This window comes from Staurois parvus, unplaced genomic scaffold, assembly GCF_062004578.1.
Source record: "Staurois parvus isolate SC_StPar_1 unplaced genomic scaffold, SC_StPar_1.0 ptg003808l, whole genome shotgun sequence".
NCBI lineage: Eukaryota > Metazoa > Chordata > Amphibia > Anura > Ranidae > Staurois > Staurois parvus.
Window position 1 is genome coordinate 44,720 of NW_028321604.1, and position 13,617 is coordinate 58,336.

A 13,617-nucleotide genomic window follows, 5' to 3' on the forward strand; every position below is an offset into this window, starting at 1 on the left:
TCTCCATCCATCTATGTCTCCATCCCTCCATCCATGTCTCCATCCCTCCATCCATGTCTCCATCCCTCCATCCATGTCTCCATCCCTCCATCCATGTCTCCATCCCTCCATCCATGTCTCCATCCCTCCATCCATGTCTCCATCCCTCCATGCTTTATTTTGCTGATAAATCGTTTTGAAAAGCTCCCCCCTCACATTTCTGGCAGTGGCCATCTTGAGTAAGGGCAGATGATTCATGTAGCATTTAATTCCTGGAATCCATCTGCCCTTAGCTCAGGAATCAGCTGAGATGAGAACCCTCCCTCCTGAAGACTCCTGGGATGTATGACATCATTTGCCTAGGCATGGAAACCAGGAAGTAACTGAAGAAATGTAATAAATAAAACCAGTAAATCTGCAATGTGTGTATTTAGTATCTGTCCTATCTCTGTAGTAATGGCGGCAGGGCAAGGATCACAGAGTCTGCGGTGATAGAGAGACGATCGGCTTGACTGAACGACTCCGAACCATCCTGACGACTTCCTTCATGAAGATCCCCCCATCTCCTTCCTGGAATTCTGGGACACGGAGTCACTCTGCCCTGTGAGCAGGCACTGCCGTGTCCCACATTCCACAGAGCCCGGCTTCTGAGGGGAGGAGCTTCAGGAGGCGGGGTCAGTACAGGAGTCAGCAAGGTACCATGGGAGATGTAGTACTTAGAAATGGAGAAGCTGCAAAGCATGCTGGGAATCCAGGAAGTTGTGTAGAGAAGCGGCCGGCAGCGCTGACAGCGGGAGATTTTCTATTGGACGGTCAGTGATGAGGACTGTCTGTGTTGCAGTTACAGAAGGAGGAGTCCTGGGGGCGGAGCTCTTGTGCGCTCTCTATAAAGTTTGTTATATTCTATCACGGCGTGGAACTTCCCTGAGGAAGACGCGTAGGATTCCCCCCGGTGACAGGATGAGATGTGGGATGACATCCCCTGCAGAGGAATCCTGGATGTAGCACATTGTATAGAACGTCCTCCTTGCTGCACGAGGAGTCATGTGATCATATATATATACCGGCGCACCGCGGTCTACCAACGCCGCCGTTTACGTCATTTTCGGTTTACAGATGAAAATCCACTGAAAATAACATCTCGGTTTACCAACTTTTTTTGCAATGCGAAGCAAGTTTCCCCAGGATGCATTGCACCTGGGAGGTTTATAGCACCGCCCCCGTGCCTTTAACCGCCTCCCACCCGCCATATAAGGTGATGACGGGTGCAAGGCGGTTCTCTTGTTCTGGGAAGCAGTCATACGACGTCCGGGAGAGCGCAGCGCGGCGATCGGTGGTGCGCTGTGTCCTTCGGTTACAGCGGATCACCGATCACAGAAAGAGCCGAAGATGTCAGTCATGTGATCAGCTGTGTCCAATCACAGCGATCGCATGTAAATAGGGAAATGCCGGTTATCGGCATTTCTCTGCTCACGAGCCGTCACACTGACAGAGGAGAGGAGCGGAGAGACAGTAATCGGCATTCCTCGGAGGGGACATCTACCCCAGCAGTGCCACCTGCCAGTGTCCATCAGTGCTCATCAATGCCACCTATCAGTGCCCATCTGAGCTGCCTTTCAGTGCCACCTAACAATGCCAGTCAGTGCCACCTATCAGTGCTGCCAATCAGTGTTACCTATCAGTGCCAGTCAGTACCGCCTATCAGTGCCATATATAAGTGCTGCCTTTCAGTGCCCATCAGTGATGCCTGTCAATGCCCATCAGTGCCACCTACCAGTGTCTCCTCATCAGTGCCACCTATCAATGCCCATCAGTGCAGCCTATCAGTGCCCATCAGTGCAGCCTCATTAGCGCACATCAGTGAAGGAGAAAAACCACTTATTTACAAAATTTTATAGCAAAAACTAAGAAAAAAGGTTTGTTTTTTTTTTCAAAATTTTCAGTTGTTTTTGGTTTGTTTAGCAAAAAATAAAACCCCCCGAGGTGATGAAATACCACCAAAATAAAGCTCTATCTGTCTCCAAAAAATGATAAAAATGTCATATTGGTCCAGTGCTGCATGACCGCACAATTGCCATTCAAAGTGTGACAGCGCTGAAAGCTGAAAACAGGCCTAGACAGGAAGGGGGTAGAAGTGCCCTGTAGGCAGGAAGGAAGGGGGTAGAAGTGCCCTGTAGGCAGGAAGGGGGTAGAAGTGCCCTGTAGGCAGGAAGGGGGTAGAAGTGCCCTGTAGGCAGGAAGGGGGTAGAAGTGTCCTGTAGGCAGGAAGGGGGTAGAAGTGTCCTGTAGGCAGGAAGGGGGTAGAAGTGTCCTGTAGGCAGGAAGGGGGTAGAAGTGCCCGGTGGGCAGGAAGGGGGTAGAAGTGCCCGGTGGGCAGGAAGGGGGTAGAAGTGCCCTGTAGGCAGGAAGGGGGTAGAAGTGCCCTGTAGGCAGGAAGGGGGTAGAAGTGCCCTGTAGGCAGGAAGGGGGTAGAAGTGCCCGGTAGGCAGGAAGGGGGTAGAAGTGCCCGGTAGGCAGGAAGGGGGTAGAAGTGTCCTGTAGGCAGGAAGGGGGTAGAAGTGTCCTGTAGGCAGGAAGGGGGTAGAAGTGCCCTGTAGGCAGGAAGGGGGTAGAAGTGCCCGGTAGGCAGGAAGGGGGTAGAAGTGCCCGGTGGGCAGGAAGGGGGTAGAAGTGTCCTGTAGGCAGGAAGGGGGTAGAAGTGCCCGGTGGGCAGGGAGGGGGTAGAAGTGTCCGGTAGGCAGGAAGGGGGTAGAAGTGCCTGGTAGGCAGGGAGGGGGCATAAGTGCCCGGTAGGCAGGGAGGGGGCATAAGTGCCCGGTAGGCAGGGAGGGGGTAGAAGTGCCCGGTAGGCAGGGAGGGGGCATAAGTGCCCGGTAGGCAGGAAGGGGGTAGAAGTGCCCGGTAGGCAGGGAGGGGGCATAAGTGTCCTGTAGGCAGGGAGGGGGCATAAGTGCCCGGTAGGCAGGAAGGGGGTAGAAGTGCCCGGTAGGCAGGGAGGGGGCATAAGTGCCCGGTAGGCAGGAAGGGGGTAGAAGTGCCCGGTAGGCAGGGAGGGGGCATAAGTGCCCGGTAGGCAGGAAGGGGGTAGAAGTGCCCGGTAGGCAGGGAGGGGGCATAAGTGCCCTGTAGGCAGGGAGGGGGCATAAGTGCCCGGTAGGCAGGAAGGGGGAGAAGTGCCCGGTAGGCAGGGAGGGGGCATAAGTGTCCTGTAGGCAGGAAGGGGGAGAAGTGCCCGGTAGGCAGGGAGGGGGCATAAGTGCCCGGTAGGCAGGAAGGGGGTAGAAGTGCCCGGTAGGCAGGGAGGGGGCATAAGTGCCCGGTAGGCAGGAAGGGGGTAGAAGTGCCCGGTAGGCAGGGAGGGGGCATAAGTGCCCGGTAGGCAGGAAGGGGGTAGAAGTGCCCGGTAGGCAGGGAGGGGGCATAAGTGCCCTGTAGGCAGGGAGGGGGCATAAGTGCCCGGTAGGCAGGAAGGGGGAGAAGTGCCCGGTAGGCAGGGAGGGGGCATAAGTGCCCTGTAGGCAGGGAGGGGGTAGAAGTGCCCGGTAGGCAGGGAGGGGGCATAAGTGCCCTGTAGGCAGGGAGGGGGCATAAGTGCCCTGTAGGCAGAGAGGGGGCATAAGTGCCCGGTAGGCAGGGAGGGGGTAGAAGTGCCCTGTAGGCAGGAAGGGGGTAGAAGTGTCCTGTAGGCAGGGAGGGGGTAGAAGTGTCCTGTAGGCAGGGAGGGGGCATAAGTGCCCGGTAGGCAGGAAGGGGGTAGAAGTGCCCTGTAGGCAGGGAGGGGGTAGAAGTGCCCTGTAGGCAGGGAGGGGGCATAAGTGCCCGGTAGGCAGGGAGGGGGTAGAAGTGCCCTGTAGGCAGGGAGGGGGTAGAAGTGCCCGGTAGGCAGGGAGGGGGCATAAGTGCCCGGTAGGCAGGGAGGGGGCATAAGTGCCCGGTAGGCAGGGAGGGGGTAGAAGTGCCCTGTAGGCAGGGAGGGGGTAGAAGTGCCCTGTAGGCAGGGAGGGGGCATAAGTGCCCGGTAGGCAGGGAGGGGGTAGAAGTGCCCTGTAGGCAGGGAGGGGGTAGAAGTGCCCGGTAGGCAGGGAGGGGGCATAAGTGCCCGGTAGGCAGGGAGGGGGCATAAGTGCCCGGTAGGCAGGGAGGGGGCATAAGTGCCCGGTAGGCAGGGAGGGGGCATAAGTGCCCTGTAGGCAGGAAGGGGGTAGAAGTGCCCTGTAGGCAGGAAGGGGGTAGAAGTGTCCGGTAGGCAGGAAGGGGGTAGAAGTGCCCTGTAGGCAGGAAGGGGGTAGAAGTGCCCGGTAGGCAGGAAGGGGGTAGAAGTGCCCGGTGGGCAGGAAGGGGGTAGAAGTGCCCGGTGGGCAGGGAGGGGGTAGAAGTGTCCGGTAGGCAGGAAGGGGGTAGAAGTGCCTGGTAGGCAGGGAGGGGGCATAAGTGCCCGGTAGGCAGGGAGGGGGCATAAGTGCCCGGTAGGCAGGGAGGGGGTAGAAGTGCCCGGTAGGCAGGGAGGGGGCATAAGTGCCCGGTAGGCAGGAAGGGGGCAGAAGTGCCCGGTAGGCAGGGAGGGGGCATAAGTGTCCTGTAGGCAGGGAGGGGGCATAAGTGCCCGGTAGGCAGGAAGGGGGTAGAAGTGCCCGGTAGGCAGGGAGGGGGCATAAGTGCCCTGTAGGCAGGGAGGGGGTAGAAGTGCCTGGTAGGCAGGGAGGGGGTAGAAGTGCCCGGTAGGCAGGGAGGGGGCATAAGTGCCCTGTAGGCAGGGAGGGGGCATAAGTGCCCTGTAGGCAGAGAGGGGGCATAAGTGCCCGGTAGGCAGGGAGGGGGTAGAAGTGCCCTGTAGGCAGGGAGGGGGTAGAAGTGCCCTGTAGGCAGGGAGGGGGCATAAGTGCCCGGTAGGCAGGGAGGGGGTAGAAGTGCCCTGTAGGCAGGGAGGGGGTAGAAGTGCCCGGTAGGCAGGGAGGGGGCATAAGTGCCCGGTAGGCAGGGAGGGGGCATAAGTGCCCGGTAGGCAGGGAGGGGGCATAAGTGCCCGGTAGGCAGGGAGGGGGCATAAGTGCCCTGTAGGCAGGAAGGGGGTAGAAGTGTCCTGTAGGCAGGGAGGGGGTAGAAGTGCCCTGTAGGCAGGAAGGGGGTAGAAGTGCCCTGTAGGCAGGAAGGGGGTAGAAGTGCCCTGTAGGCAGGAAGGGGGTAGAAGTGCCCGGTAGGCAGGAAGGGGGTAGAAGTGCCCTGTAGGCAGGAAGGGGGTAGAAGTGCCCTGTAGGCAGGAAGGGGGTAGAAGTGCCCGGTAGGCAGGGAGGGGGTAGAAGTGCCCGGTAGGCGAGGGGATAAAGTGCACTTTATAAAGAGTTTTGAACAGAGAAGACTTTCTTTTTTCCTTTTCTCTGACCTCTGGAACGGTTTTATTGGTTTTCAATGGATTTACAAATTCTTTTCGCAATACAAAGCAAGTTTCCCCAGAATGCATTGTGCCTGGGAGGTTTATAGCGCCCCCCATGCATGCTGGAGTCTGTGGGTAGTACGCGGGTGGAGGTGTCGGAGGGGTTTTTGCATTGAGTTTTGGAGCCATTCCGGAAATGTGTTAATCACGTCCCCGTACAGTATTTATGCCTTCAAAGTGCACTTTATAGAGTGTTGAACGGATAAAATACTTTTTTGACTTTTCTCTGACCTCCGGAACGGATTAATTGGTTTTCAATGCATTACTATGGGAAACGGTTTTACGAATTTTTCACAATACGAAACGTCCCGCAGAACGAATTAAATTCGTAAACCGAGGTTACATAGTTAGTCTGGCTGAAAAAAAGACAAAAGTCCATCCAGTTCAACCATTAAAAAAAAAAAAAGTTATAATTCTACACCCAATAATTTATATAATGATCTCCAGCCCATCCTCACACCGATCTCATTTGTGTTCTTCATGTTTGCTTGGCTAGAAGTTACCTCACAATAGTTCATTAAGTCAGTTAAATTAATTTTACAAATCGTTTTTTTATACTGGAGGCACTGCGATTCAATCGATTTAGCTGACTAAATTAATCGTTCAGGCATTCACTGACCATACTCATCGTAGTTTTCTCTTCCACCTCCTTTTTTTGTCAGACTTGTGTGTTGTTATCCCGTGTGGAGTTACATACCGTATTTGCCGGCGTATAAGACGACCCCTCTTCCAACACACACCAAATAAAAATGAAAAAACATCAGATTTGATTTCAATATGGTATTCCAATGATGGGGCACTATTCCCCCCACTGACACCAATGATGGGGCACTATTCCCCCCACTGACACCAATGATGGGACACTATTCCTCCCACTGACACCAATGATGGGACACTATTCCCCCCACTGACACCAATGATGGGGCACTATTCCCCCCACTGACACCAATGATGGGGCACTATTCCCCCCACTGACACCAATGATGGGGCACTATTCCTCCCACTGACACCAATGATGGGCACTATTCCCCCCACTGACACCAATGATGGGGCATGATTCCTCCCATTGACACTAATAGTGCCCCATCATTGGTGTCAGTGGGAGGAATAGTGCCCCATCATTGGTGTCAGTGGGAGGAATAGTGCCCCATCATTGGTGTCAGTGGGAGGAATAGTGCCCCATCATTGGTGTCAGTGGGAGGAATAGTGCCCCATCATTGGTGTCAGTGGGAGGAATAGTGCCCCATCATTGGTGTCAGTGGGGAGGAGGAATAGTGCCCCATCGTTGGTGTCAGTGGGAGGAATAGTGCCCCATCATTGGTGTCAGTGGGGAGGAGGAATAGTGTCCCATTGTTGGTGTCAGTGGGGAGGAGGAATAGTGCCCCATCGTTGGTGTCAGTGGGGGAGGAATAGTGCCCCATCATTGGTGTCAGTGGGGGAGGAATAGTGCCCCATCATTGGTGTCGGTGGGGGAGGAATGGTGCCCCGTCACTGGTGTCAGTGGGGGAGGAATGGTGCCCCATCATTGGTGTCAGTGGGGGAGGAATGGTGCCCCATCATTGGTGTCAGTGGGGGAGGAATGGTGCCCCATCATTGGTGTCAGTGGGGGAGGAATGGTGCCCCATCATTGGTGTCAGTGGGGGAGGAATGGTGCCCCATCATTGGTGTCAGTGGGAGGAATAGTGCCCCATCATTGGTGTCAGTGGGGGAGGAATAGTGCCCCATCATTGGTGTCAGTGGGGAGGAGGAATGGTGCCCCATCATTGGTGTCAGTGGGGGAGGAATAGTGCCCCATCATTGGTGTCAGTGGGGGAGGAATAGTGCCCCATCATTGGTGTCTGTGGGAGGAATAGTGCCCCATCATTGGTGTCAGTGGGGGAGGAATAGTGCCCCATCATTGGTGTTTGTGGGAGGAATAGTGCCCCATCATTGGTGTCAGTGGGAGGAATAGTGCCCCATCATTGGTGTCAGTGGGAGGAATAGTGCCCCATCATTGGTGTCAGTGGGAGGAATAGTGCCCCATCATTGGTGTCAGTGGCAGGAATAGTGCCCCATCATTGGTGTCAGTGAGAGGAATAGTGCCCCATCATTGGTGTCAGTGGGAGGAATAGTGCCCCATCATTGGTGTCAGTGGCAGGAATAGTGCCCCATCATTGGTGTCAGTGGGGAGGAGGAATAGTGCCCCATCATTGGTGTCAGTGGGAAGGAGGAATAGTGCCCCATCATTGGTGTCAGTGGGAAGGAGGAATAGTGCCCCATCATTGGTGTCAGTGGGGAGGAGGAATAGTGCCCCATCGTTAGTGTCAGTGGGGGAGAGGAGTGGCTGCGCCTTCTTTCAGTTCGGCAGCTTGATTTTCGCGGGGCCGTTCGGCTCCGCCTCCTCGCCGGTGATTGGTCGCCTGTGTGCGCTGGCGCCCAATCACCGGTGAGGAGGCGGAGCCGAGCGGCCGCGCGACCATCGCGCGGCCGAACTGAACGAAGGAGCAGTCACGCTTCCTGGACCGGATCATCGTGGGACCGGAGCCAGGTAAGGTACAGCAGCCCCTCTGTCCACAGGACACCGCCCCTGGAAAAAGTGCCGCCCTGACACCGGCTCGCCGTATACCGGCGTATAAGACGACCCCCGACTTTTCAGAAGATTTTCAGGGGTTGAAAAGTCGTCTTATACGCCGGCAAATACGGTAAATAAAAAGCCACAATCCTCCCCCCACAGTGGATCCAGAGGAAGGCAGAAAACCCAGCAAAGCACGATCCGATCTCCTCCTGCAGGGGAAACGTTCCTTCCTGACCCCCCGAGAGGCGATCGGATATTCCCGGGAAGTACCAGAGGTACCACAGTATATATATATATACAGCAACAATGTTTTTAGTAGTCACATATGGGGATGTTTTTTATTTTTGAAATAAAATGTAAACTTTTTTATAACTTTTTTGTATAATTCCTTTCTTGGGTTGCCCCTAAATGTATATATAAGTAGGAGGGGCGAGGGCACCCCTTACCTAGAACTGATTTGGCAGATATTTGTGTGATGTCATCAAAGTCTGAGCGCGGATCCCGAGGAGGCGAGCTGCGTGGAACGCGTCGGTCCTGTGCGCGATGAATATTCCGCTGTATACTGACTGCAGAGAAGCAGATATACACCGGCCACTTTATAGGTCCACCTGTCCAATGGCTCCGTCACACAAATTGCTGATCAGCCAATCACCTGGCAGCACCTCAATGCATTTAGGCATCTAGACGTGGTGAAGACGACTTGCTGAAGTTCAAACTGAGAAGAAAGGGGATTTAAGTGACTGAACGTGGCTGTTGGTGCCAGACGGGCTGGTCTAAGTAGTTCAAAAACTGCTGATCTCCAGGGATTTTCCTGCACAACCATCTCTAGAGTTTACAGAGAATGGTCCGAAAAGGAGAAAATATCCAGTGAGTGGCAGTTGTGTGGAGGAAAATGCCTTGTTGATGTCAGAGGAGGATGGGCAGACTGGGTCCAGATGATAGAAAGACAACAGGAACTCCAATAACCCCTCGTTACACCCAAGGTATGCAGAATACCATCTCTGAACGCACAACACGTCCAACCTTGAAGCAGATGGGCTACAGCAGCAGAAGATCACACCGGGAGCCACTCCTGTCAGCAGAAGACCACACCGGGTGCCACTCCTGTCAGCAGAAGACCCCACCAGGGGCCATTCCTGTCAGCAGACCACACCGGGTGCAGTCCTGTCACAAGAAGACCACACCGGGTGCCACTCCTGTCAGCAGAAGACCACAACGGGTGCCACTCCTGTCAGCAGAAGACCACATCGGCTGCCACTCCTGTCAGCAGAAGACCACACCGGGTGCCACTACTGTCAGCAGAAGACCACACCGGGTGCCACTCCTGTCAGCAAAAGACCACACCGGGTGCCACTACTGTTAGCAGAAGACCACACCGGGTGCCACTACTGTCAGCAGAAGACCACACCGGCTGCCACTCCTGTCAGCAGAAACCCACGCCGGGTGCCACTCCTGTCAGCAGAAGACCACGCCGGGTGCCACTCCTGTCAGCAGAAGACCACGCCGGGTGCCACTCCTGTCAGCAGAAGACCACGCCGGGTGCCACTCCTGTCAGCAGAAGACCACGCCGGGTGCCACTCCTGTCAGCAGAAGACCACGCCGGGTGCCACTCCTGTCAGCAGAAGACCACGCCGGGTGCCACTCCTGTCAGCAGAAGACCACGCCGGGTGCCACTCCTGTCAGCAGAAGACCACGCCGGGTGCCACTCCTGTCAGCAGAAGACCACGCCGGGTGCCACTCCTGTCAGCAGAAGACCACGCCGGGTGCCACTCCTGTCAGCAGAAGACCACGCCGGGTGCCACTCCTGTCAGCAGAAGACCACGCCGGATGCCACTCCTGTCAGCAGACCACGCTGGATGCCACTCCTGTCAGCAGAAGATCACGCTGGATGCCACTCCTGTCAGCAGAAGACCACACCGGTGCCACTCCTGTCAGCTGAGAACAGGAAATGGAGGCTACAATTTGCACAAGCTCACCAAAATTAGACAATAGAAGATTGGAGCAACGTTGCCGGGTCTGAGGAGTCTGGATTTCAAATCAATTACAAATCCCCCCCAAATGTCAGGACGGTACAAATCCCCCCAAATGTCAGGACGGTACAAATCCCCCCAAATGTCAGGACGGTACAAATCCCCCCAGATGTCAGGACGGTACAAATCCCCCCAAATGTCAGGACGGTACAAATCCCCCCAAATGACCCCTCTTTTGAAAGTATGTGTTTAGTAAGAGGTGTGGTGAGTTTTTTGAAGTTGTATTTTTTTTAAAATTAAGAAATGTAATAAAATTAGCTTTTTTCCCATCCCGCCCCCAGCGCAGAACAGCGCCATCATATGACTGGTGTAGCCGTGATCAGGGACACCGACTTGTGACAGGAAGTAAAGAAAATAATTATTTATTTAAATAAAAATTAATATATTTTGGTCTTTTTTACATTTTTTTACATACTTTCATGAGAGTAGTCCAGTATCACCATAGTAACACCGTACTACTCTGGGGCGGGGATCAAGGAGTTTTTTTCACACTTTGCTGTTACAATGAAGATCACTGTAACAGCAAAGTTTTCAGCTGTCAGTCATGAATGGGTTAACCAGTCACGGCCGCAGTGATTGACACCAGCTAACCACATGGTACAGGGTGCTGTGACCGGCCTAGGTATCATGTGATAGCTGTGGGCCAATTACGGCCGCTGTGATTGACACCAGCTAACCACATGGTACAGGGTGCTGTGACCGGCCTAGGTATCATGTGATAGCTGTGGGCCAATTACGGCCGCAGTGATTGACACCAGCTAACCACATGGTACAGGGTGCTGTGACCGGCCTAGGTATCATGTGATAGCTGTGGGCCAATTACGGCCGCAGTGATTGACACCAGCTAACCACATGGTACAGGGTGCTGGGACCGGCCTAGGTATCATGTGATAGCTGTGGGCCAATTACGGCCGCAGTGATTGACACCAGCTAACCACATGGTACAGGATGCTGTAACTGGCCTAGGTAGCATGCGACAGCTGTGGGCCAATCACGGCTGTGTGATTGACACCAGCTAACCACATGGTACAGGGTGCTGTGACTGGCCTAGGTAGCATGTGATAGCTGTGGGCAAATCATGGCCGCTGTGATTAACTACAGATAACCACATGGTACAGGGTGCTGTGACTGGCCTAGGTAGCATGTGATAGCTGTGGGCAAATCATGGCCGCTGTGATTAACTACAGATAACCACATGGTACAGGGTGCTGTGACTGAACTAGGTAGCATGTGATAGCTGTGGGCCAATCACAGCATAGTCAACAATGAATTCATTCATAACAGCTTTGTTGACGTTGTGATCATGTGACCACATAGTGATCACATGATCGCTGGACCCCAAGTACCAGGATCTGCAATCCGCTGTGTCCGGTGGGGGAGGGGGGTGTGCACTGTGGCCCCTGAGCAGGTACAATGACGTACATGTGTGTGATTTCGCCGGCACGTGCCGACCTGTCGCACCGTAAGGACTGTGGCTGGAGAAGATACCCAGGCAGGAGCCCCCCCCCCTCACCTCTCTTTTCCTCGTCCTTGTTCTGGTCGCATTATTCCTCGTCCTCCTGGGTGGGGGGCCCCGCTCCTCCTCTCTGTCCGGATCTTCCATTGCTCGCCTGCGAACAGATCCAAGATGGTGGAGCATTAGCGCCATTCTCCCATCCCGTGTTCCCGTGTGCTTCCCGCACATATCAGAAGTTGTAACAGTGGGGGGAGGGAATCCCCCGCCCCCCAGGAGGGGAAGGGCCCGCCCCCAAAACTTGTCACGGCGACTATATCGCATACAAAGGACAACTCCATCTGAAAATCACAATTTGCAGCAGAGATCTCCGCCCCCCCCCCCCCCCCCCCCCGCAGCGCTCAGAATTCCCTGACACCGAGATCAGGCTGATGTCTGGGAAGGAGCACACCGCCCCCAACAACCAATCACAGCTCAGGAGGTTGCTCAGGGCAACGGGGAAACGATGTCTTCTCCAGGTTGTGTGTCCCCAGCAGCAGATTCTGCCATTTCCTCTTCGTGGTCTTCCCTGCCACCCCATAGGAGAAGTACACACGTGTGTGTGTACATATGTGACTTGGCATGTCCAGGTAGAGGGCACACACGTGTGAGCACACCCCGCCCTAACAGCGCTGCCATTGGTGGCTACAGCTGTCAATCACCGGGTCCCGGGTGGAGATTCCCCACTGGCATCCAGCGATCGCCGAGGAACACTGACAGGGAAGGGGGGGGGGCAGAATGTAAACAACACGGATCTCTCCCGTCAGCTCCGGCACACTGCTTTGTATGGCTCTGCATAGCAGCATGCGTACAGTGAAACACTCCCAGCACACAGGTAACCCTTCGATGGCCCCTCACTCATGTCCACCCCTTCCTGTAATACAGTGTCGGGGCTTTCTACTATCACTGTATTGGTGTCACTGGGATGTCAGCGACACCAAGTCCCCCCCCCCCATGTCAGAATGTTCCCCCCCCCAGTGTCAGGATGTCCCCCCCCCAGTGTCGGAATGTCCCCCCCCCAGTGTCAGAATGCCCCCCCCCCAGTGTCAGGATGTCCCCCCCCCCAGTGTCGGAATGCCCCCCCCCCCAGTGTCAGGATCTCCCCCCCCCCAGTGTCAGGATCTCCCCCCCCCCCCCCAGTGTCGGAATGCCCCCCCCCAGTGTCAGAATGCCCCCCCGCAGTCGGGTGTGACAGGGAAGACACGGAGCGGGGTGTGACAGGGAAGACACGGAGCGGGGTGTGACAGGGAAGACACGGAGCGGGGTGTGACAGGGAAGACACGGAGCGGGGTGTGACAGGGAAGACACGGAGCGGGGTGTGACAGGCAAGACACGGAGCGGGGTGTGACAGGCAAGACACGGAGCGGGGTGTGACAGGCAAGACACGGAGCGGGGTGTGACAGGCAAGACACGGAGCGGGGTGTGACAGGCAAGACACGGAGCGGGGTGTGACAGGCAAGACACGGAGCGGGGTGTGACAGGCAAGACACGGAGCGGGGTGTGACAGGCAAGACACGGAGCGGGGGGTGACAGGCAAGACACGGAGCTGGGTGTGACAGCGAAGACACGGAGCTGGGTGTGACAGCGAAGACACGGAGCTGGGTGTGACAGCGAAGACACGGAGCGGGGTGTGACAGCGAAGACACGGAGCGGGGTGTGACAGCGAAGACACGGAGCGGGGTGTGACAGGGAAGACACGGAGCGGGGTGTGACAGCGGAAGACACGGAGCGGGGTGTGACAGCGAAGACACGGAGGCGGGGTGGTGACAGGGAAGACACGGAGCGGGGTGTGACAGGGAAGACACGGAGCGGGTGTGACAGGGAAGACACGGAGCGGGGTGTGACAGGGAAGACACGGAGCGGGGTGTGACAGGGAAGACACGGAGCGGGGTGTGACAGGGAAGACACGGAGCGGGGTGTGACAGGGAAGACACGGAGCGGGGTGTGACAGGGAAGACACGGAGCGGGGTGTGACAGGGAAGACACGGAGCGGGGTGTGACAGGGAAGACACGGAGCGGGGTGTGACAGGGAAGACACGGAGCGGGGTGTGACAGGGAAGACACGGAGCGGGGTGTGACAGGGAAGACACGGAGCGGGGTGTGACAGGGAAGACACGGAGCGGGGTGTGAC

General features: G+C 55.9%; 1 long non-coding RNA gene across 1 annotated transcript; it reads right to left on the minus strand.

The window, feature by feature from the left end:
* Window positions 1–8,288: 8,288 nt before the first annotated feature.
* On the minus strand, window positions 8,289–11,605 carry LOC149427398 (uncharacterized). Its single transcript, XR_016311291.1, has 2 exons — window positions 11,508–11,605; window positions 8,289–8,679 (listed from the first exon to the last, which is right to left on the minus strand). It is a non-coding gene; the product is annotated as an uncharacterized LOC149427398 (long non-coding RNA).
* Window positions 11,606–13,617: the final 2,012 nt, after the last annotated feature.